This window comes from Stegodyphus dumicola, chromosome 8 (genome assembly GCF_044657685.1).
Source record: "Stegodyphus dumicola isolate Sdum_Otavi_A_Nest chromosome 8, ASM4465768v1".
Taxonomy (NCBI): Eukaryota; Metazoa; Arthropoda; class Arachnida; order Araneae; family Eresidae; genus Stegodyphus; species Stegodyphus dumicola.
In genome coordinates this window covers 115,209,957-115,236,577 of record NC_140775.1, presented here as the reverse complement: position 1 = coordinate 115,236,577, position 26,621 = coordinate 115,209,957, and the positions used below count along the sequence as shown (strand labels likewise).

Below are 26,621 nucleotides of genomic sequence, written 5' to 3'. Positions count from 1 at the left end.
AAAAAGAAGGCGTGGCTCACCAGCGGCCGAGCAATAAAGTCGCTGAACACTGGTAGTTCGGTCCGAGGTTCGAATCCCGCGAACGGGCTGGCTGCATGGGCGTTTTCGTGGCTTTCCTCATGTGTAACGTGTATACGAGCCAGTTTCCCTTAGAAAGTCCTCCACGAAGGCATCCCTACCCTTAGGCAGATAGCCTTCAAGGCTTTGCCATAATCACACACACACTAAAAAAGAAGGCGCGAAAACCACCATCTGCTAAGTAACCTTTGCATTATCATCCTTAAAAAACTCTTAAACTTGCACTAAGAGGGTTGCGATAGTACGTAAGTACCAAATTATGCTTTTATTATTATATATTAATTATTAATTGTATCATTTACATCAGTAAACACTGCTTACCTGAAAATTTAGCAGTGACGATATGTTCGAGTACCAGAAGGAACAGGACTAAAGAAATGATCACAAAAATCCTCCAGACAAAAAACTCTATATTACCACTGGTCAGCCTCTCTTGATAACACTAAATACGGTAGAACCTGTATGCATTCATCACAGAATATTCTACGATTTCTTAGTATTACACAAAATAAAAACACGCTATAAACTATCGGTATTTTTAATTTAAAAAATAAAAAAGAGTATCTAAAATCGCGAGCTATTAACATAAAAAATAATTTACTTCCTAAGGTTTATTGAAACATTTAACAATGAATCCGGGGGGGGGGGTAAGGTCAGAGCGCAGGAATACCTCCCATTAAAGAAGAATTATGTGGGCAAGGTATGGAGAACATAGTAATTTCTTGCGGTCACATTAAATGTTTGCTGTGACATGTACGTGACACCCGTGCGACTTTAATATTCAAATCGCAGTGTGACTTCTTTGATGTTGAACCGTGGTCACTGCTCTAATGTGATGAAAATGTAACATCGGGATGTCGCAGCAACTGAGTGTGCTTATATGGGTCAGTACTGCTGAAGGAAATGCGCTTAATTAACAGACTGTTCATATCGGTAATGTGTGTGTGTGGGAGGGGTCTAGCTTTGTTAACCAGGGAAAAAGTCACATTTCTGACTTATTTAGCTGTAGTGCGTTTTTTTTTTTTTTTTTTTCGTTTTTTTGCTTTTTTGTTTCAGTGGTGACGGTTCTTCTCAGCTTATATTTTCCATTGCGAGTTTCATATGCAGAATCACCTACGTGAAATAGTATGAGCCGAACACGGCGCGATTTGCTCAGCGTTATGCCACTTCGTCCCATCCTTGGACGAATAATATAAAAACTTCCTAAGCGCATTTTAGTTTTATTTGCTCCTTAGAAATTCTGCTTGAACACATGGAATATTTTATATATTTCTTTTCACTGTGAAAATCCAACTTTTAAAGGAATTAAAACATATATATATTGTTGTTTTTAGCGTCTTACCAACGTAAAAGAAACATTGACGAATACCTGCGAACGTAGAAAACCTAATTAATCATCTTTGAAGAGATACTCTCCTTCTTATCCGTTTCAAGGAGCTTAATGCATTAATTATTTGTTTTTAGTTGGTGTTACAACAGTTAATCAGACACTTTTATCCAGAAATTACTATGAAAATAATTTTGGTTTCCAGATTATATGCTGCAACATTTTAAAAATTTTCTAACAGTTGGGAACAAATTTATATAAAAGGGCATTTTTCAATTATTCTAGTAGTTCAGTTTTATTAAGAACTACTTCTTATGAAAAATTGATGTTATGGATTTATTATACCTTAAGAAATATGACCTCTTTCTTCTTATTACTTTACCCCTTGAGATTTTATTCTATACTTTAATAATGCAATACTTTATCGATTATGACACATTCTTTAAAACGATATCTATTTGGCGCTATTATTTTTTAAATTATTTTCTTTTCTTGTTTTCGAATCAGAATTGTGTATTTATCTGGCAACTCAAGTTGCCAAATTCAAATTTTTACCAGTCAGCGCCATCCTTTGCCGTTTTTGTGCTCGTTTCTGCCATCTGCCGCTTGCTAGGAAAGCGCGGGATATTGTTAGATCAGCATCACTGTTTGTACGGCGTTTGCCATTTTCCTTCTGAAGGACTTTTTATCGGTAAGATTTAATTTTAAGTGAATAAAATAGTACATCATTAGTTGATTATTTATAATTTTTTACTGTTAATTTGTGTAGCGTAGTTAATATTTGATGAATTTTACAAAATTCTTGTTTATACAGTTTGATTAATTCTGAGCGTTTCTTCCTTGGACGCTAAGCCGTAAGGAATTTTTGTAAATGTTAAATATATATAAAAATACTTACCCTTTATGTATGTAAAAATAGATTAGTTCCATCTCTTTCATCTACTATTTTTTATTTATGAGGAATTGTTAATTATTATTTTAATAAAAATTTGTGTATTTTTGTCTTCGTATGTAAAATGGCTAAATTGAATAAGGATCGGACAGTTCGCGTTCATGGCATAAATATTTCTGTCAAATAATTTTTTAGTCATTATTATATTGATGATAGGCAAAGCATTTTACTGCATTATTTTTAATAAACTTTTCTGCGTAAGTTTTGTTCGTAATTCGTTGCTTGAATTTTTTTCCATTGCTTAGTGAAGTTGATCTTAGGTTTTAACTGCTTATGCGAGTTTTAGTTTGTAACTATATTTATTGTTGTTATTATTGTATCCTGATCTTTTTTATTGTTTATTGTGGCTGCAGAAAATTGCTCAAAATTACGAATTACTGAATTCTTCATGTAATTGAAATATGATGTACTTCACTTTTTTTAGCGTTTATGGCCTAATGGAGTTCAGATTAATGCGTAATGAATAATTATTAAACATTTATAAATACTAATAACTTTTTCCTAATGCTATTTACCTTTTTGACGATCTTATTACATTGTAAGTAATTTTAAGTTAAAAGGAAAGAAAAAAGTCCCATGCTGTGCAAAAGCTATTATATTAATTAATGAGTAAAAATTATTTCTTTAATATAGGTATTTATGCTATTGAAAGCTTTCCTATCACAAAGCAGTTTATGAAATGTTACACAAAGTTATCTTAATTAATAATAGTAGTATTGCACATTATAATAAGTTTCTTTTGCTGTTTGGTATTTGCTAATTTAATTCAATTAATACATGTGCATCATCTCTTTGTTGTATTACATTTCACAGCTATACTTTTTCAGATTGAAAGTTTATAGGATTGCTGTGTCTAATTAATTGAATAGCAACATTTTGCTAATTTCATTTGTTTACTGCATTTTATTAATACCTTTTCTGTTAAAACTATGTTCTAGACATTTTTGTTTCTTCCAAAATCTAATTTAATAACATTTGTGAACATTATACATTTTCTATGTATGAATTCTTAATCCTTACAGTACTTAATTGCAATCATATATTATAATAAAATTTAGATTATTAATCTTGTAGCTGCTTTAACATAGCACATCAGAATGGCATGTGTAATTTTAAGTCCAAAGCTAGAAATGATTAGTATTAGAGATGTTGAAACTAGGCATCCTGCATCATCTGCCTATATAATCTTAAAATATTAAAAAGAGATGTTCTTTATTCAAGAATTAAATAAAAGAGCTGCAAATAAATTCCTTGAGTGGTTAATATTCCAATACTTTCTTGTTAAAATGGCTTCTGTCATCCAAATGTGCAGTCTTCCCCAAATGGTCTGTAGGCATGGTTGTGGATATCAGATTAATCCTGCACAAAAGGTAAAGGAAGACTAGAAATGAGTTCAATATTAGCTTATGATGTTTTCAGAAGATGCTTTTATATCATAGACTAATTAAAAGTATTGATTTTTTTTAAATGGTGTCTTTAAATAGTTCTGGTTAAAAAATATTTTAGGCTTTCTGCATTAATTCTGTATTGTTAATCATTTGCTTGCTGTTTTATTTGGGGGATATGAAATAGTTAAGGTATAAAATATATTCAACCTGAATGTGTGAAATTAAACATAAAATTACAAATCTGGTATATTTTCTAAGATTTCTTTTGACTCTTGTTTTAGCTTGATGTTTTATGAGAGTAATTTTTTCTGTCTTTCCACAAGAAACAAGCTTAACAATTCTTAACCCAAAATCTTTATGATTCTTGAAATGGGATTTTGCATTAGTTCTCTATAAATGCCGAATTACTTTTCATATGGATGCTACCAAATGTTATTGCCTTGCATAATTTTTAAAGAAATTAAATAATGAAGAATCTGTGGATGTATGTATATATGTTGCACTGTGAAAAAAACAACAGTACCTAAAGCCATCAGATTTTGAATAATGTCCTCCATTCAAACATGTTAAATTGCCTATCAAATTGTTGCCACCAAATATTATTGCCCTGTTATTTTTTAAGAAATTAAATAATAAAGAATCTTGTATGTATCTCTCCCAATGTGAAAAAACAACAACCCAAAGCCATCACATTTTGAATAATGTCCTCCACCTGAATTTTGAATTTGTGTTATTATTATTTTGTTTTATAAAGCTTTTTAAAAGAACTTTATTAAACCCAACAATTTTAAAGTGGTTGTTTTCAACACTGTACAGAATGAAACATTTTCTCTCCAGTGCATGAATGAGACTGTCTATTGAAAATTCTAAAGGTATCGTATTTCTAAATATTTTGTGTTTTTGCTGTTGAACTGAATTTTATGTGTCACAAGTATGAAAAACGAGAAATTTAATGAATATAGCTAACACACAAAATGCTAATAATAAGCCATTTTACTAAGAAAACTGAACATTGTTATTTTAAACTTATTAATATTGAGAAAAGACTCAAAAAAAAAAAGGGTGGGGTAATATATGCAATGAAAAAAGTACAAAAATGTATGCCAGTAGTTTTAATGCTGCATTGGGAATTTTAAGCATGTGCTGCTTTTAAAATTTCTGTGATATTGCTATTGAATAATACATGACTAAGTGTGAAGAAAACAGTGCTTTAATAATAGTGCTTAAAAGGGGGGTTGGCAGGAGTTGAGTGCAACAGCAGACTGGTAGTTGTGAGCTCAGCAAGAGCATAAAAACCTTAACAAACCCTTTTGGGTGATAGGTAAAATTTGAAACTTTCTTTCTTTCTTTCTTTTTTTTTTTTTAAATTAGGAAGCACTTCCGCAGAGAACCCGGTAAATGTAAACATCGCCAACTTTGGCGATAATAGTTCAAACCTGGTAACCTAGCGAATTCATCCTATTCGCTTATGCGAAGGTTGTCGTTGTTCGCCTTTGGAGATTTATATTATTTTTCTCTTATTTATTATTATTTTTTCTGAATTTTTTAACAACGAATAGATAGAAATATTTTCGCGTAATTAAAGAAGTTTTCGTCGAAAGATGCCGGTTCTCGGGTCGTCAGTTCGGGATCAAAGGAAGAAATTATGGCGGGAGGGGTGAATGCTAATTTGTAACATGGCTGTTTACGTTATGTTCTTAATTATTAACAGCTGTAAGCACGCAGATCCATGAGGTTTCCAACCCCTATAATAATTTTAAAATGTATAAAGTTCTAGTTTTATTAAAAGTGCTACTGAAGAAAATTTGATTACTGTTGAAGGTTATTTGTATTGTGAAATATATTATGAAAAAGGATAGGTATTTGTTTCAACGTAAAATGCTTTAAGCTGTATGCAAGTAACTTGGAAAAAAAAAAAAAAACTTAAAACTATGTAAAATGGATATATTAAAGGTCATGCATTCATTAATTTATACATCAATCAACAGGCAAAGTACTTAATAGTGAAAAAAAGACATTTGTAATAGAAATATTAGTATTCTATATGAATTAGAGAAAATACATATAAGTATATTGTAAACGTAAGTATGAGAAAACTAATTGTTATTTTTTAAATGAATTTTTACTTCCCGTTATGTTTAATACATTGTTTTCTGTGCTAACTTGAATTTAATAGAAATTTATTTTCGTATATCACGTTTAACCTGTTGGTTTTATATCTACATACTTATTATCTGTGAATTTTTACTACCATTGTCTGCTAACTTGAATTTACATCACTAAAAACCACGTTTACAAAATATCATGTTTACGGCTCGGCTCAGCTTGGCGAGTAAAACTGCAACGGCGCCAAAGGGTTCTTTCCCGAAACGCCAACGCGTTCTCTGCGGATGAAAACCCATTATTTTATTTATTTTTTTAATGAAGATCAAGTTAAAAGAGTTAGCTTTATTTTAAAATTAACTAGACTGAGTTGTCAGTGCCTTCAGTTAACATGACTGAATTCAGAAAAATTAATCAGAGTTTCTGTGGGAATTTTTTAAAAATTTATTATTGGATCTTTGACAAACATATGCATTATGAGGTTGACAAAAAAGAATAAAAGTTAGTTTATGACTCAGTAATGACATAGAAAATCAATCTCATTTAAAATGAAGAATTCAAGCTTTATGAATTCATGGATTTTTTTTAAGATTACAGACTCACTTATTTCTCAGGGGTGCAAGTTATCATAATGTATGAGTCATTTCAAAATCAAAATAGTTAAATGTGTTAGAATTTAGACTGCAGATCCTTTATCTGAAGGCCTACCAGCAGCCAAGCGGTAAAAACGCTGAACACTGGTAGTCCGGTCCAAGGTTCGAAACCCGCGAACGGGCTGGCTGCATGGGCATTTTCATGGTTTTCCCCATGTGTAACGTGTATACGAACCAGTTTCCCTTAGAAAGTCCTCCACAAAGGCATCTCTCCCCTTGGACAGATAGCCCTGTTGTGCTTTGCCATAATCTCAATAATATCTGAACATTCTGCACGTTACTAGAAGCCACTAGGTACAAGAAAAGCTGTTGGGGGAAAATCTTCCCCCCCCCCAATTCAGTTTTGCTTATTTTAGTGTTTGCTTTTAATTTAAGCTTCCATTTAATTTCACAGATAAAAAAGAGAAAGAAAAAAACTAATGCTCATGGATATGGTAGTGTTTCCTTTGTTCACATTTTGGTGCAAAACATGCATTTAAAGACAAGTTGATTTACAGTTAGCCACAAAAGTCTGCATACAGACTAAATTTTAAATTAAAAAAAAACACTTAAAGCATAGAAAAATGTATTTTAATCATTGTAATTTATTTTATTAGCTAAAATTGTAAGCTTAAATAAAAAGTAAATAATATCAGTGTTATACTTTTTACATTTTTTCAAAAATATATTTTGTCAAAAAAACTCAGAAATTCCCTCCAATAGGTCTGTGTACACTTTTAAAAAAAGTGTTTTACATTACTTCAAAACTTTGTAGAAATTTCTTTATTCGTCAAAACAGCATGCAGACGTCAGGGTATTGACTGAACTAGTTTTTCAGTGTCATCCGACGTAAATTTCGCCCAATCTTCCTGCAATTTACTAATTAGCTCATTTCGTGACGTAATATTGTGTTTTCGAATTCGTTTCTCCAATTTTGCCCACAAATGTTCGATTGAATTGAGGTCTGGTGACTATGGAGGTCTGGTGTATGGAGAAGAGATATTCCTTCACAATTTTAGCTGTGTGTTTCGGGTCGTTGTCTTGTTAGAAAATAGAGGTGTTAGAAAGGTTTAAATTTTGGGCCGTGTCTTGTAGATGTTTCTTCAGAATAAGATAAACATACTTATTCATGACTTTATCAATAATGTGAAAATTTCCAACTCCTTTCGATGACATACACCCCCATACCATCACACCGCCAACTCCATGTTTGACAGTTGGATTTAAATTTCTCAGACTCAGTTCTGTTCCTGGTTTTCTCCATACAATAGGGTGGCCATTAACTTTAAATATTGTAAATTTACTTTCATCTGACCAAATTACATTGTTCCAAAGTCCTGTGAAGAGTTTAAATATGTTTTGGCAAAAGCAATTCTTTTCTTTCTATTTGTCTCGGAAATGTATGGCTTAGACCTAGGTTTGCGTCCATGATAATCGGCCTTTCGCAGCACTTTTCGTACAGTTTCAGGAAAACTTTCCATGTTGCTAGTTAAAAAAAATGTCTTTTGCAATGCTTGCAGCATAGTTTAGGATTTTGTTTAATTCGTAAAAGAATTTTTCTTTCTTCTCTCTGTGTTAGCTTCTTTGGCCTCCCACATCTTGGTTTTACAGCAAGACTACCTGCATCAAGATAGTTTTGAATAACTCTTTGCACACTAGAAAATGGTTTTACCAATATAACGAAGAGTTTTATCTTCATCTCTCAATTTGATAATTAGTTGTCTTGTAACTAAAGAATTTCTTTATTGGTTGTCATTTTCGTCAAAGAAAGTAGAAATAACAACTTTCAATCAACGTGAAATTTGCTTCGGAAGTCAATGACCTTAAAAGTGTAACCTTCTTTGCGTTCTCAAGTTTGAAGTTTAAAAGTTAGATAAGAAATCCCTGCCTCCTTCGCGTTGTACGCAAACTTTATTGGCTTTGATTTCTGGCCACTTATCTTTTAAAAATTAGCGTGCATAAATTATTAGATATAAAAATATTACATTTAAATAATTTCAAAGTCCCTTATTGAAACTAAATATTTAAAAAATAAAACTTTAAGAAACTACCCTTTTCGCATCTTAAAATTTGGATTTGATATTACTTTTCTTGATGTACGCAGACTTTATTGACTAACTGTATGTTCAGTTACCTAACACTTTTCTTTTGACTGGTTTGTTAGAGCATCACATAAGGTTTAAAAAGATCTTAGCAGAAATTTTAGGTGACCAAATGATACAATATGTAATTCTACACAACTTTTGTAAGTTTTTGGCTGCACTTTTCTTTAATATTGAATTTTTTCATGTTTCATTCTCTTGTATTAATATAAATTTAAGACTTTTTTCCAGTTCATATGTCTTCATATTTGTAAAACAAGCAAGCATCCAGCAAGTAAAAATTAATGTATATTTTGGATTTGTAATGACGTTTGGTAAATGTTCTTAAAAGTCAAAATTCTTCGTAGCTTTTTTTATTTTTTCCTCCAATGTAGGATCTTAGTATAGGCCTTTCCTAAAAGCAGTCTTCCTATTCATACTTAGGCCCACCAGCAGCCGAGCGGTAAAGTCACTGAACACTGGTAGTTCGGTCTGAGGTTCGAATCCCGCGAACGGGCTGGCTGCATGAGCGTTTTTGTGGTTTTCCCCATGTGTAACGTGTATACGAGTCAGTTTCCCTTAGAAAGTCCTCCACAAAGGCATCCCTTCCCTTAGGCAGATAGCCCTCGTGTGCTTTGCTGTAATTAAATACACCACCACACACCACTTATTCATACTTACCTTTAGTTGCATTAGCATTTAAAAATTCAATATGAGTGATTAATTGAGTTTGAAATTATTTTAGTCATTTGGAAAATTATTAGATTATTATAATATAGATATGAAAGACTAATTACTTCTAAGTGCAAATGTTCGGTTTACAAGAATGAGGGGAAGTTTATGGAGTATCAGACATTTTCATAGGCCAGTTTCAAATTTATTTGGCTCTTATATTGTGTGTTACAGGAAGTATAGAATGAGTACCAAGTCCTTTATCTTGCATTTTGATAGTGTGTTAAAATTGTTTGCAAGTCATGATCTACTGGTCAGGAAACATATTAGACATAATTAAATTAATTAATGTTTCTTGCATTTGGAATTTTAATCTGTTTGCTTTTTTACAATATTGCTAACAAGCCACCAGTTTTGAAAATAGGCAAGAAACAGACTTTTCTCTACAGCATCTACTGTAATCATTAAGTAAACAAGGGAAAAAAGTGCATTTTAATATTTACTGCCCTGTATGGTGTTAGTAGTTTCCATGCTGTGGATTAAAATCTGTGGAGGCTTGGTTGAGCTGTATGCATCTTCCCCTCCCCCAAATCCACAAACTTGTATGCCATGTGCAATGTTTCTGGACAAATACAAGGGTAAGTTGAAAAATAAATTTCCCTTATTGACTGTGGTCAGAGTTGTGTATGAAAGTCAAAAAATAGAATGAGACATTAAAGATATGACATACCTTTATTTTTCCACATAGGTACCAAGTACATTGAGACATTTGTCACATCGCTTGATAAGCTTCAAAAAGCCCTCCAGGAAAAAATCAGGGCTTTGCATATGGAAGAAGCATTGAACGGTTTGTTTCTGGCGTGAAATGGTGGACCCACGTTTCATCTCCCGTCACAATCCGAAACAGAAAGTCATTGCCATCTTCATGGTAATGCACGAGGTGTTCCAGGCTGACCCCCCATGCGTTGTTCCTTGTGTGTCAAAGGAAGAAGTGAGAGCGGTTATCTGCTATGACTGGGCACGTGGAGTATCAGGAACAGAAATTCATAACTGCCTCGTGGAAGTCTATGGGCCAGGTGTGGTGCAGAGATGGTGTTGCACATTCAGTGATGGACATCAGTAAGTGGAGGATATACCGAGAGCTGGGCGGACGCATACGGCCACTACAGATGCAAATGTCAGGAAGGTGGATGACATGATTAGAGCGAATCGGCGTATCACCATCGATGAAGTAGCGGAAGAACTTGGAATCTCACATGAGCGAGCTCAAAACATTATCCACGACATTCTTCGATACAGAAAAGTGTCAGCACGATGGGTGCCCCGACAATTGACCTCGACACACAAGGAACAATGCATGGGGGTCAGCCTGGAACATCTTGTGCGTTACCATGAAGATGGCAATGACTTTCTGTTTCGGATTGTGACGGGGGATGAAACGTGGGTCCACCATTTCACGCCAGAAACAAGCCGTTCAACGCTTCTTCCATATGCAAAGCCCAGATTTTTTCCTGGAGGGCTTTTCGAAGCTTATCAAGCGATATGACAAATGTCTCATGTACTTGGTACCTATGTGGAAAAATAAAGGTATGTCATATCTTTAATGTCTCATTCTATTTTTTGACTTTCATACACAACTCTGACCACAGTCGACAGCGGAAACTTATTTTTCAACTTACCCTCGTACATTCAGTTGCAGGTGCCAGTGAGCTTTTAAAATATATGCATATACAGGTTGCTGAAATTAAAGTGGCACTACAGTCGGTTTGAGAAATGGTTTATTGATATTAATATACAAAAGAAAATAGTATACAAAAGAAAGAAGTAATACAGACATAACACATAAGCTAGACAGAGTCACCTTGTAGGTTGAAACAAGTGTCCCAGCTGTCAATGAGACGATGGATACCTTGGGCGAAGAAGCTCCGGGGTTGGTTGTGGTACCAATTTTCAATGGCAGCTTGGACCTCATTATCATCTGCAAATCACCATCCCTTCAGAGATTTCTTGAGTGGCGAGGTGTTGAGGCTGTAAGGTGGATGTTCGAGGAACCTCCCAGCGGAATTTTCATAACAATGTTTGGCACACCACAGCCATGTGAGGATGAATATTATCACACAAGAGGATAACTCCACGTGACAGCATGCTACTTCGGTGGTTCCCGCTATTCTGTTCAGTTGCTGGAGTGTGGCACAGTATATGGCAGCAGTGACAGTTATGCCTGTAAGTAGCCATTCCAACAGCAGTGGGCCTTTGATGTCAAAGAAGCACTTTAACATGACTTTACCAGCTCTAGTGGTCATGCGAGCCTTCTTCAGCGGTGGGGATGAAGAGGTCGTCATTCCATGCTCGTGCTTGTGTTGGTTGGATGAAAGTGATGGCACCATGTTCCATCAGCGGCATCCTTGAAAGGAATTGGTTCCACATTTCAGGGTACTGCATAAGGTGTTGCATGGAGGCAGATATACAGTATGAAATAGTTTGCTCCTCTGTCAAATGTTTTGCCACCCATTGCACGCAAACTTTGTGCTATCACCTTTCACACAGTATAGGGTGCACACTTTCTATGCTCGTAGACATTCCCTCCGCTATTTCTCGAGTGGTGATTTACCAATTCATTTTCGTGAGATGGTCCATATCTGCAACTGCTTCCTGAGTGATCAGCACATGTGCTTGACCAGGTCGTGCCTGTCGTCAGTACTGCTTCTTCCACTACATAAATAACTACACCATCAGAATTACCAATCTGCTTTTCATACACATTTTGCATTCGGCAATAATTTACAGAAGCACTCGCATTTTTTGCTGTTAAAAGTTGCACAACCAGGCTTTGACGCTGTTTGAAGGCATCCATGATGCGAATGATGCCTTTTAAATGTGCTCCTACGCTATTACATACACATCTGACAGCATTTGACGATATAACATGCACAAACTTGTATGTCATTGAACGACACTTATACAATCTGGTTAGTTCATTATATGATTATATCCCAGCACTGAACGACCCTTATACAATCAGTATAGCTCTTCTAAATTTTTCTATCTCAAAATAAACATCTTTTTTGCTGCTTTGAGTATAATATTAAGTTATACATTTGCCGTATTTGACGGCATATAAGATGCACCCTTATTTAGACGGCCACATACAAGGAAATAAAGTTTCAATAGCGTGGTTTCTTTTAGTTCTCACGTTTCGTAAAAGCCAAATAAACAATTATTGAATGCAATTACCTTCACGTGTAAGATGCAGGTAACTTTGAGACCAAATTTAGGGAAAAAAGTGCGTCTTATATGCCGTCAAATACAGTAATTAAAAACTCAGTGGCTCAACAGCCCTAAATGGCCACAGTGTGCAGTGCCCCAACATCTGCTTTCTTGACCTTGGGCAAGTTAACTCAGGGTTTAGTCCCCAAGTAAACTTGGTACTCATTTTATTGAACCACTCAACGGATGAAAGGCTGAGTCAACCTTTCCCATCCTGAGGATCGAACCCCGGACCTATGATATGATACAAGGCTCTAGCCACTGTGCCAACAGGCCTTATTATACATTTGTTAATATTTAATATTATGTTTTGCATCTTATTATAATTTTGAATTACAAATGACTAGTTTTTTGTATCTAATCCAGGGGTGTTTGTGCTGAACTTCGATACGCGGAAATTCCGGGGATCGTCGTTCAAAAGGAAGTAGGAATAATAATGAATTATTTATTTTGATCTGGGTAATTTTGTTTGCTTTGAAAGCAGAAAACGCAAGGTCAGTGTGTGTGGTGAAAACTTTTCCTTTCTTTCTCCAAAGGCAGTGATAATGCGTGAAAAGGGGAAAACTTTTTTTTTTTTGTTCTTTCCTTATTACGAGTTATGACTCATTCCCCCGGTTCTCGGACATTCTCTTCTGGATTCTTTTCGGCAAGTAGGTGCAGCAGAAAAAAAAAGGGAGAGACTTTCTTCGACCAGATGTGCGATCACATGACTCTGGGTTCAAAGGTCTTATCTCTCCTGGCGTGGCGCCAATAAGTAGAGAAGGGGGATTTTTCCGCTGTATTAGCTATTTGTCATTGATCGCTTCTCAACTTTTTTCCTCCGCTGTGTAAAATTTTCGTTTCATTTATTGAAATATTTTTTTATTTATGTACGCAAAAGAATTTCACTATGAAATTTCTCAATATAAATAGTGATATTATACAATTAGAAGAAAGTGTCTGGAATGCATTTATGTGGAATTGGATTGAACGGAGAGATGGTAATGGGAATACCATCGGCACATGGTGCAAGAAAATAAATGTTGCTAGACAAACTTTTTTTTTTTTTTTAACTCACTGCTGAAGTATGGTGGGGAAGGATTCAAGGCTTTCACAAATCATTCTAAAACTGTGACACACATAAAATATTCAAAGTGCATTAGACATTCAATGACTTAAAGTAATTATGCTAATTCAAAAAATACTGATGACTTCTGGAGACTGATGCTCGGCCATTGGATATAGTGACAAGAAAAGCACCTAAAGAGGTATTAATAACTTCGTTTATCGCCGAGAATTCTCTTTTTTTCAATGTAGCTCCCAATTTAATTGAACTCTGCAAACAGTTGAGCCGCGATCAGACGGCACTGAACTCGTTGGAAATGTCCAGGACTACTGCATGTTATAAGATGAAATATGGGCTTGCAAAAATTATTTAGGAAAATATTAAAACTTTAATGGAGACTCCATTTTCTCTAAATTTGGATGAAAGTACTAGCAATGCTCAAGAAAGTATACTGGCAATATTAGTGCAGTTTTATGACAACAATGAAAATGAAGTTGTAGTTCATCATTTTGCATCTCTTAAAGATGGAATCTTGCAATTCAGAAGCTGTTTTTAAAGCAGTTGTTAATACTATTGAAGATAATAATATTCCATGGGCAATTTTAATTAGTGTATTAATGGACTTGTGTAACACCATGCGTGGAAAAAAAAAAAGGTGTTGAAACCAGACTACGATCAAACAAAGCACCCCACTTATTAGATATTGTTGGTGACACATGTCACACAGCTAATAACTGTGCAAAAAAATTTGCTTCATGTTTTGATAGATACTTAAAGGATTTGTTTGATGACATCTATTTTGATATGAATGAAAAGCTGCAGTAAAAGAGAAAATTTTTTCAAAATCTGTGAATCCCTTGCCATTAAAAAACTTGAGCCCTTGAAGAGACCAGACCATAGGTGGGTGTACATTTTATGTGTTTTAGAAAGAATCAAAGATCTGTGGGATGCTCTTATTGCATTTTATTTCCATTCATTGGATAAAACTGAAAAAGGGGATTATTTTATGTTGAAACTGTATACAATAAAAGAAATATTTCTGCAGCTCAGAAAAAAATTGTATTATTGCTTGCATTCCCAACAACTCACAAAGGATGCTTTAGCTCGGAAAAAAAGAATACTAAATGGGTTATTTGTTATGCAAAACAAAACTTTATTGCATATGGCATTATATTCAGCAGTATTACCAGAGTTCAACACATATATTAAATTATTTGAAACAAAAAAACCAATGCTTCATTTAATACATTCCAGTATTCATAAATTGATGGCAAAATTTTTCTCTTTTCTTATAAAGCCAGAAAATATAGAGTGCACATCTTATAATGATTTATTAAAGGTTGATGTCACAAATCCAGAATTCCATCTACCTAGCAAAGTAATATTTACTGGTGCAGAAGCTTCCACTCTCCTGAAGAAATTATCAAAAAATCATCCAATAGCAAAAGAATTCCAAATTTCTCTGATGAAAGCTTATACTAACACAGCACAGCATATGAAACAGAAATTACCCCTTAAAAATTCATATCTAATTAGTTTTACAGCATTAGATCCAGAGCTAAGAGGTAAAACCAGTACAATATTAGCTTTTGAAAAATTATCATCTTTTATGTCCCATATTTTTAGTGATAATGAAAAGTCAAAAGTAGAAGCTGAAATAAGGTTATACCAGAGTGATATTGATATCACGAAAGAAATGCGCTACACATCTGATGAAAGTGGAAATCAAGTCAAGTGTACAATTTATAAATATTGGTCTAAAGTTTTTAATTTAAAAGATGATTAAAACGTATTTCGGATGAGTCACCTATAAAAGTCTCTGAAAAACCTTCTACATTAGCAGAAAAACAAACTGCTTCTACCTCTGCATGTGCAGTTCTCGAGGAAATTTCTTCAACTGTAAATGAGGAAAATAAAAGTCAACCTTCCTGCAATTATAAAGTTCACCACAAAAGAAAGACAAGCCCACAAACATCAGAAAATAAAAAAAAGCAGCAGAAATTAAATAATTTTTTTTAAAGAATTAATTCAGGTAATTTAAAATATTTACATAAAATGTAGTAGTTTATATGTTGGAAAATTTATGGTTATTAATTTTGCAAAAAAAGTAATTCATTGAACTTTTATAATTAGGTCATTCAATACTTCATAATTGTAATTTTTCATTTCTCCCCCCCCCCCCTTCTCGAAACTCCAAAATGTCGGTAGTAAGTCCGTAAAAGTTTCAGGGGATTTTTTGGGGTCCCACAAACACCCCTGCTAATCGTGTAATCTTATGTTATACTTTGGGGGGGGTGCATCAGTCCAAAACATTATATAAGATTTTAAAGTGTTTTTTTAGCTTGTTCCGTTAGAGAAATATTTTCATAGTAATAAAAAATGAATTATCTATAATTGTTATTTGTAAGTTTCTTTTCGTTACTTTGTGTTTCATTTTAGTAAAATTCAAGTAGACATGTCTGACTCAGAAGCAGGTGGTGACTCTTCAAAACGATCACGTGGCCGTCCAAAGAAGTCAGCGGAACCACGTAGTGAAAGCAAGGTAATTTTTATGTTGTATTTTACATTTTATTATATATTGTGTTTTATAAAATATAAATTATATTAATTATGCAAGATATTAGAAAGCAAAATTTTTTTAACTGCTAAAATATGAGGGGATGGTCCCCATGGCTGCCTGTAGAATAAAGTTTGGGGATTTCAGAGGTAAGAATCCTCCCATTATATTTTAGCAGTTAATGGTATTTTATATTTGTATGAATTTTTATATTTATATTATGCATCTGTCTTGTAATTTTTACATGTCTATTTCATAGCTCTTGTTAATGAAGCATGATTTTTATAGGATCGTGGTGCTGATGAACCGAAAGCAAAAAGAGGACGTGGACGACCAAAGGGTTCTGCCAAAAAGCCAAAGAAGGTAAGTAAATTGTAAATAACAAAAGAAATCTCATTTGAAGAATGCTGTGTGTGATTCTTTTACGAATATATATATATTTTTTCTTTTTTGTGTGTGTGATATTTGGAACATGCAATGTAACTCTAAAATTTAATTATTGATTTTTTATTTTTTTTATTTATTTATTTATTTATTTATTTATTTTTTTGTTATTATTATTAGGTTAGCAGCGGTGGTTCTGGTGCTGCTGGAAAGCGTGGCCGTGGAAGGCCCAAGAAAAGTGTAAGTATCTCTAAAAATAGATCAAAAATATGGCAGCATATTAGATTACATTGTGTGATAATGACTATTACTGGGCTAAATGAAATAATGTTTTGTATAGTCAGATCAGAATGGTTCTTAAAACCAACTGGATTTAATAGTTTTGCGTCTTACTGCTGCTAGTTTGAACACTTCTAATCCTTACTGAAATTGTTACATCAGTGCAAGTCCTTTCAACTGATTTTATGTTTACCATATGTAGCCATTTCCTCCATTTTCCGATACTCAGCAGAAATGTTGCTGCATTAAAAATCAAATTTTTCCAATCTCGTCGCATGATCATTTCAGAAAATGCTCAGCTAACAGCCATAACATTCAGATGCACAATGGGTGACTGCAAATGCCCATGTTGCTACTGTATGTTAAGTGCCCTTGTGATTTATTGTGTGTGTGCTTGGCATATGGATTATTTGAAATAGGGGGGAAAATCAATTTTCAAACACTATACAGTAACAACAATATACAGTAAATGTTGGCATATTTCTGACTCATCCAACAATATACAGTAAATGTTGGCATATTTCTGACTCATCCCATATGTTAAAAGACATTAATGAGGTTTTTGATGTACTATGTGTTGTGAAATTATGTAGTTCTGAATTAATATATGATATTTCAGAGTAAAAAGAAAACAGAAGGAATGTTTAATATCATTTAGCTATTTGAATAGTATGTTTATGTTGCTACAAATCTATATATAAAAAGGATCATGTTTCAGATTTTCTGAAGAATGCAGTAATATTTAATTAGAAATCTTTAAAAGCTATAAATGTTCGAATTTCCTAAATTTTTAATGAGAATATATGTAAGTACTGAATACAGAGCTGTCACATTCCTGTCCATAATTGTTAGAAAATCCCTTTTTCCATCTCCCCAATAAATCTCATAGATTTTAATTTATCTGAAATAATCTATTTTCTTAAATGGGTTTCTATAACTTTTACTTGACATATTTTTTTTTAACTTGTGTTCTGAAAATGTACCCAACATTTTAATAGATAAATATTAGTATGTAATTTTTAAATTGTGTATTAAAGTTTATCTTCATTATATATATGTACTTAACCATACGTTATTAATTTTATTTTTATTCCATTTCAAAGCATTTTGATAATTTGAAGGCTTCCCCCCCCCCAGCTTCTCATTTTAAAATTTATAGAAAATTGCAAAATCAAATGAATCGGAGTTCTTACATTTCGCAAATGCTTTCAATACAAGCAATAATGCGTCTGCTTAAATTCATTCTAAAATTTTTATTCTTCTGAGACAAAAAATTCATCTTCGCCATTAACTATGTCGATTTTGTACTCAGATGCGCTCGTATTTAGGAGAAACTTACACATGTTTATTGTGATTTCCGGTATATTTTCTCTTCCCAAATAATATTTTTTCCGACGTTTTATTATTTAAAAATTTTCAAAAACAAATACAGAAAGCATGAATTTAAGTTGAAAAGGGCAAAAAGAATAGTGAAACACAAAATGAACAAAGCACATTGTAAATATGAAAATTGAACACGCAATTCTCCACCACACAGCTTAGTAAACAAGCCATATGCCTTTCAGTAGAATCATATTCTGACTAAGTAAGTAATAGAAATATCTGAACATGCAAGTGATAACTGAGTAAAAAAAAATGAATCTTTAATCTTTTTAAATTTCAAAACATTCATAAATTGTGTATTTTTGGAATCCGCCTGTCTGTATCTTTAGCCCAAAACAAACTTTTTATGTCCTATGTCTCCTTAATCTAACATGCTTTACCAAAAATCTGTATTTGAATATATTAAATGAGCTTAAGATAATTTACCAGTTTAGAATCTTCTGAAGTCGTTGCAAGTTGCCATGAAATTCTTAGTTTGGTGATAAAGCAATTTTATCACACATCTTGAGGAAACATAAAAAAGGTACAAGTACAATCAACCTGCTACAAATATTGGTGAAACCAGATAAAGTAAAGTTTTATTCAAACTGGGTTTAGCAGAGTGATTTCAATTTTCTTTTTATCCTTTTCCATTTACAGTTTTCTTAAAGAATGTGTGACCTTTGTGCAGTTTTTTGGCATACAGCTAGGTTTTTTATGTTAAGTTAAAAATTTTATTAAATGATATTTCTATTTCAGGAAGGAAAAGAATCAAAGAATTCATCAGACCATGGTGGATCTGGTGGCAGTGATAAAGACGATTAAGTTCGCCTGGCCAAAACATGGTAAATTTATTAATTTCTCAGTGAGGAAAATAAGTAAAATTTTTATTCGTCTAGAATGCTCGTAAAATATGAATGGTGATAATACGATCGTATTTCAACAGCTTCCATCTGTAATGTTTATTATAGATGGAAGCTCCAGCTTTTTTTTATATTTTTACATTGTATTTGCAGTGATGATTTTAACTAGAATTTAGCTGTTATTTTTAATTCTAAACATGACTGTGGTTTAACTTCATTGCATGATGTTGCAGATTTGGCAGAAGGCACCACAGTTATCACTGATGAATGAAGAGTGAAGCTGTCCTAAATAGTCATTATTTATCATTAATACTTGCACCAGTCAGTAGCCTGATAAAGTAAAATAGGGTTCGTACGATCCTTATGAGTTCTTAAAAATCCTTAGATTTTTTTTTTTTTTTTTTGAATTGATTTTTGGTCCTTAAAAGTCCTTAACTTTGGCCGAAATCACCAGAAGGTCCTTAATTTTAAGCATCTGAAATTTCTGTCTGTTTTTACGACTGCCATTTTGAGTGTGAATTAACATTTTGGAGGAATATTTTCGGAAATTCACTGATGTATATATGGTTATCTTTTGAAAGGGTTCATGAATTATAATTTGTGTCTATTTCTAATATAAATGATGGGATACTCAACTTTCTACGCAAAAAGTGAAACGTAAGCATTTTGAAATTAATTTTTTCTAATAAAGAGCTCTTAAACAACTTTTCGCTTTTGGGGATGTGAATTCTTTTATTAAACTGTTCTAAATTTGGTGATTTTAAGATCAGTTTCTATAGAAAACTTTTAATTCTGAGATCTGATAATTCTTCGATGATTTTTTTTAAACATCATAAAATAGATTAATTTCATTATAATAATGGTAATATATTGAAATTATATTTTAAAAATAAAACATTTTTATTTTTCGCTGTCATAATAAAGTTTCATTTTGGCAACTTATACAATATTTTGAATCTGAAAAATAAACAAGGTACAATGCTATAAAGCACAATTTATGAAACGGCTCTTAGCAAAAGCAAAATGAGTTAATAATTAATTTAAAATGTCTTAATTGTCTCAGAATATGCATGAGGTTTCTTTATAAAATTAATTTTACACTTTTTCCCTCTTTCCTCACCCTCCCCAAAAAAATATTTCTGGCTTTTTGCTGTTACGGTATTGGTAGGGATAATTTTTCTTTAGAATTTTAGACATTGCAGCTCGGAAAGTCTAGAAGGATTAAGGCAAGATTTATAGACCCATGATTCTAGAAGATTCGAGACATGTGACAAAATGAAAAACGTTTCCGTAGTGGATGTATTTTACAGAAAGTTTGCAATGAATTTCTTACTTTTTGGAGAACGTCTGGGAGAAAAATGAAAACATAATGTTTGAATGTTTTACTTCTGATAGTAGAATCTTAACATTGTTATCTTCCATTTATTATCTCTACTTTTCACTAGACACAAGCATGGAAAATATCAAAAATGCTTAAAGATTCATCTAATATGTCTTAATGCATACACATAGCTGGCACTTAGGCATTTTCCCACCTGATGCTGTAGATCCTAAATTCTGCTGCCTAGTGCCTTTCTAAATTCTGCTTCTAGTGCCTGCTCGAAATTCTAAAAGTTTTGCTATTTCTAGATTTTTTCAGTGTGTCACTAAATTCTAAAAATTCTGCCACATCAGCTCTGTAACCGGACTTTATCATGTATTTAATATTTCTTCTGAATGTTCATATTACTAAAATAAAATTAGCCGCTTTTTCTGAACTTTCTAAATGCATTTAGTGTTTGTTAGAATAACAGAAATCCTTAATTAAATCCAAAAATTCTAAAATGAAAAGGAAACATGTTGAAGAAAGAAACTAAGTACATAAAGAACATTATTCTTCAAAGATATATGTAGTTATGATTATGTATGTAAATTACCCAATTGTTTATGATTTCAGCCTTTACTATAATTTCCCATTTCTATTTCCTGTTATATAGAGTTACTGAGCCAGATTAAATTTAAATTAAATTGTATAATCTTTGACCACTAATCCACATTATTAGTTTGAATTTGACTGTTCTTGTTTAATTATGTCACCATGAGCTGTAATTGATTTTGTTAGCATCAGAACATGCCTTTATGTTCTAAGTTCTTTTTAAATAAGAGGTTTAGTTAAACCTTTGTCTGATATTGTAGTTACTTTCAGACATAGCAATAATATGCTTCACGTCTGTGGGGGTTTTGGACTATATAACTTTTACCAAATCAAGTAAACCCTCATAGGTACATTGTGGAGAGTTTGACAAGTTAGGAGATAAAGCACGCAGAAACTAGCAAGAGCATTGGTTTGTACATTGAGACAAATCTTTAATTGTTAGAAAAGATGTTTAAAGAGAAGGAAATCGAAATAAACTACCCAAAATGTCCGGGAAGGCTTCCAATTAAAATGACGGATAAATATTTTGTTTAGTGTTGTTACAAAACATAAATGTTTTGTAGCTTTTAATGTGTAATTATCCTAATATCATTTAAGAATCAGTGTCATAAATTACATATATTTTAAACTGTGAAATTTTATTAGATTTTGATTTTAATTGGGCTTTTTTTAACAAATATTGTTAAAAAATAAAATTTAATAGTAGTCATGTAAATCCATAATGACTAAGGTTATCAAACTACCTAATTTAATTATTTATAAATAATTGCATACCCTTAAAATTATCTCTACATATTAAAGCGAGTTATTGCCTTTCAATAATAGTCATTGTGGTTACAAGATAAAATACAAAAATGTAAAAATTCAAGTAAAATTTATTCTTTGCATCTACTGAGACTTAAAATAATACAAAACGTCATATCACCTCTGGTGCTTTAATGCCTTATTGGAACCTTAAAGTATATTAACTGGGTTACAACCCCTCAAACTCTACACGAAGCTATGACACTAACTGCATCAAACAGAGCCTAACTAACTTTCAACACTTGCCAACCGTGCCTACACCAGGCCTTTCAGGTTTGTTCTAATCAGCAAGTAGCAGCAGTGACAACATTGCCTTTTGTTTATGAATCATGTTGATTATGATCTTACTTCTCATTTTAACCTATGCTGTTTGACATAAAATCTACCTGCTACTAAACCTCTAGACTGACCAAGTATGTGATAAAATTAGACATAAAAAAATCAATATAAAGCTAACTGTTAGTAAAACTTAAATGCCACTTATCTTCTTTCAAATATGACCAACTATTATAAGTGTAAATTATTTAATGCTACTTGATAAATTGCATAAAGTTTATTTTATTCTCAAACTTATCAATAATTATGTTCATTAATACATGTTTAGTAATAATGCATAATACCTAGGGATCTATTTTATTTTTAGGATGGTGTTACAAAAGTGAAATTCAGGCATAGATAATATTTTTAATTTAATTTATTCAGTTTCCTTTTGCTCATAGGTCCTTAATTTTTTTCATTTATGGTCCTAAAAGTACTTAATTTTCTGTGTGCAGAAATGTGTACGAACCCTGTAAAAGGATTGTTGTACCTATTGCTTGATAGCAAATTATGCAGCAGAGAAAACCATCTAAATGCAATCATGCAATGTTCTTTCAAATTTTTAGTATAAGCAGTTTTGTAATAGTTTGTACACTCCAGAACATTCCAGCAGCAATTCTTAATAGTTATAAAATCTTTTAAATTCCTTGCAATTGCAGCTAAATACAGATAAGAGATAGAATATTATGAATATTCATGAAATGAGAGAACGTTTAATAATTGGATATTTAAATAATAATACTAAGCATATATCCCTCCACTAAGCATACCAAGATGAAAACCTAAAAGTAAGTTGGTGGGTAATTGTGCATGCATAGTTGGTTTCAAAAAATATTAAAGTAAATATTACTCAGTAATTAGAAATATTTTGATCTGTTTGCATTTAATTCATGTATTTTTTTGGCCTTTCTGTTTATAACCAGCAGTTGTTTTAATCACTAGCAGAAATTTAAGTCCTAATAATGTTAACATTAATTTGAATAAAGGTGCTATTTTACATGCCACTATTAACCATGTTTTGAATTAAAAACCAGTAAAATTGTTTTGAATTTTGTTTTTAATCACAGATATCCAGCTTCCCATTTATTGCTCTTTCAGAGTGTGATTGAAAAGTAGGCAGTTTATTGCTAGTGGTTTCTTCAGAATCTTGACTAATCAAATCTTTAAAACATGTTACTATAAATTTTAAGTAAGGATGTAATCATTTATATATGAATAAGATAGCAGTAGGAAAATTGTTATATGTCATGTTTTAATAGTTATAAAAAATGATTCAGTTTTAATATTTAGTCCAAAGGAACTTTGTACCTGAAGGATTATTGTTTTCGTTTTGCGTTGAATCACTATAAATGTCCCTTTCACTTTTCAAACTGTTGCCACGAAATGTTAAGAGTCCTGCATTATATTTGAAGAAATTAAATAATGGAAAAGCTGCATCAATAGGTGTATATTTCTCTCATTGTGATAGAACAATGATACATAGAGCCATCAAGCTTTCCTACAAATATGGGCATGTCGAAGAAAAATTTGGAATTTGTTTTATTATCGATTGCATATTTTGTAAACCTTTAATGAATTTTTTAGTAACAACTTCAACGATTTAAAATTGAACCGTGGCAACACTCTACGGAGGGGGACCTTTTTATCTCCAGCACGCGAAACTGTGTATCTGAAACTCTAAAGATAGGCTCATTTTAAAATTATTTTGCAACATTGTTGTTGAACTGAATTTTATGGTTTCAATTCAACGTGATATTTAATAAATAAATGTAACACACAAAATGTTTAAAAAACGCCCCTTTGGACGTAATTTAAAATCTGAAACCTTTGAGATTTTTTTTATAAAGTGATTGTCCTTATACTGTTGATTTAATGTTTTATTTGTCAATTTTTCTCCCAAATTTTCAAAGATTTTAATGTTTTTCTTTGTTTTTTAGGTCTGCGAGAAATCTTCCATTAAACTGGATGAATTGCTGCCAGATATTCTTCATGTTTGATAAAGCAGTTGACTGATGATTTATTGTATTTTTCATATCAGCTGAAGAGTACAGCAGTTTTCTCGCAGATCATTTTAAATGTAACAGTACAAGTCTTAATAACATGGTTTTATTTTGTAATCATTGTCATTCTTGTAATTTGTCTGCTGCAGTGGCCCTTCTACGTTTGTAAGGTGTCTGCATATCATCATTTGTAAACTCATCCCTGTTTGAAAAACCACTTCTCATATTAACAACATAGTTTTGAATTAATTAAGCTTTCGAACTTTTTTTTTAGTGTGCATGCATTTGTCATTGTAGTTGTTACTCATGCTTGCAGTTGTGTTAGTGTTTGCCTGCTAGTTTTTAAGTGTACATTAAGCTTTTGTCTAAATGGATTTAAAAGATGAACATGAACAAAACTTCTGTAAAGAAAAGGATTTTAGGAAAAGGGCTTTGTTGCAGACAAGCCATTCATTTTTTTTAGTATTAGCTCTGTGTTGTGTGCATTTTGTCACTTTAGCCATTGTGAAGTAAAAATGGAATTTGTCAATAAAGCATTTTTCTTTTATTTTGTTTCTAATGCAGTTTTGTTGATGTCAAATAAACCACAATATGTAGTAAAATAAGCACACAATAAAACACTATGCAATATGCAAGTAATATTTATTTATCAGAAAAATTCCGCATTATATTTCTAGTTTCCTCTAATGTCACTTTTAAGTTAATAAAACATTTTTGTGATAAAAGTATTCTATTATTTAAAATAACTTTTTTTTTTCCTTAGTGAGGTGGGTGAACCCGATAAGATATTATTTATGTTTGACTGTGTTTCTGAGTAACATTCATGACTCCATAAGCAGTAAAAATGCAGTCCCCCCCCTGCTTCCCATGATGAGGTTTATAACCACTAAATCCACATTCTATTTATTGGATAGGAATTTACAGGAAAGCAGTCATCAATAACGCATGATACAAATTATATTTGTTTTTTTCTTACTGTCATTTGTGATACCCTTGTTCAAACAATGGTTTCAACTTCTCATTTATGGTTAATTAATAAATTGTTTCTGTATTTGTATGTATTCATATAAGGTTATGGGTCTGCTTAGAAAAAGATCCAGCACCCAAGCAAATCACGAGGAATGTCTTCGAACCTTGACTGAGGTCAGAATGATGAACTGTTAGTGATGACAGTAAGCAAGCAAATCTTATTAAGTTTTTGCAATTTTGAAACAGCATTCTCCTCGCCAAAGTTTTACAATAAATGCAGATATTATGCTTTTTAAATTGGTTAAATTTAATTATTCAACTTTTAGCTTTAGAATAATTTTACTAAATTTAAGAAATAATTTGTTTATACAAGCTCTAGTTCATTTTTTAAAATGAAAATAAGCTGCAAATCGTGTTTAATTTCCAAGAATTTCAACATTGAATGAAAGAGAGCATAAGATTGATTCAAACATGTGCTTTTATATAACTGATAAGCTGTTGTGTTAAGTAGTAAATGATTATAATCTTCAGTTTCCAAACATGTCTCATTTAAAGTATTCCTTTTGATTTTGTTATCTGCTCTAATAACATTATCTAGTGAGCCATATACAAGTGTTCAGTAAGATTTTTAGTGACTAAATGATGCAACATACAGAACTCGTGTGATCCTTAACACGTTCTACGCCCCACGCGGCGTGATGGGCAATTTTTTTTTATCGCCAGAAGCAAAATAATACAAATGTGAAACGGGAAGTCTTCAAAAACGGTCTGGCAGGGAACGTGTTAAAAGTCCTCTCTCTTTTTCTTTTTTTTTTTTTTTAAATCCTTAACACGTTGACTGCAATGTGCATTTTACATGGTTTACCCATGACTCCAACTAGAAATTTTTATTATGTGATGTATATTATCTACAGAAGATAATGTAATTTATGTAATCGTGTTCTTTGGTTGTATTTTTTCATTTTTATTTTTTGATGAATATTTTGGAAAACCCCCGCGAAGCACTAAGTGGCAAGGGAACACTGTATATGATAAATTACCCTGTTTACATTATCAACACGACACATATTAGTTCACACAGCAACACAAACTAAGTAAATGTTGATTCTTTTAATATCTTGCATACATTACTTTTAAAAAAGATCTGTTCTGCTATACTGTATGAAAATTTTGGTTGTTTTGTCTGCGTGTGCAAATGTATGTTTCTCACATTGTGATAGAACAACAATACCTAGAGCCATCAAATTTTGAATAACTTAATCCTACTGCATCTGAAAGCCTGAATTTGGATTTTGTTTATTATTTATTTCATATTTTGCAAAACTTCAACGAACTTTTAATTAATTAACTCGAGGATTTCAAAGCAAGAAATGGCAATGTTGTACAAAAAAAAAAAACATTTCTACCTCCATCGCAAAAGACCGCGTATCAGAAATTCTAAAGATATGCTGAATTTAAAATAATTTTGTGATATTGCTCTTAAACTGAATTTTATGGTTTAAGTGCAAAGAACATGATATTTAATAAATATAGGTAACACACAAAAATGTTAAAAAAAAACCTCTTTGGACGTAATTTAAAATCTGAATAGTTTCCTCCCCCCTAATTTCAAGCTACCACGAGGA

The 26,621-nt window shown here is 32.2% G+C and overlaps 1 long non-coding RNA gene across 2 annotated transcripts; it reads left to right on the top strand.

Moving 5' to 3' along the window:
• Nucleotides 1–1,941: 1,941 nt before the first annotated feature.
• On the top strand, nt 1,942–24,574 carry LOC118179970 (uncharacterized). Of its 2 annotated transcripts, none has more exons than XR_015042705.1 (6): nt 1,942–2,096; nt 15,985–16,087; nt 16,391–16,465; nt 16,667–16,726; nt 18,887–18,972; nt 23,965–24,574. It is a non-coding gene; the product is annotated as an uncharacterized LOC118179970 (long non-coding RNA). The 2 variants fall into 2 exon arrangements; XR_015042706.1 differs by lacking the exon at nt 1,942–2,096 and adding an exon at nt 4,556–4,617.
• Nucleotides 24,575–26,621: the final 2,047 nt, after the last annotated feature.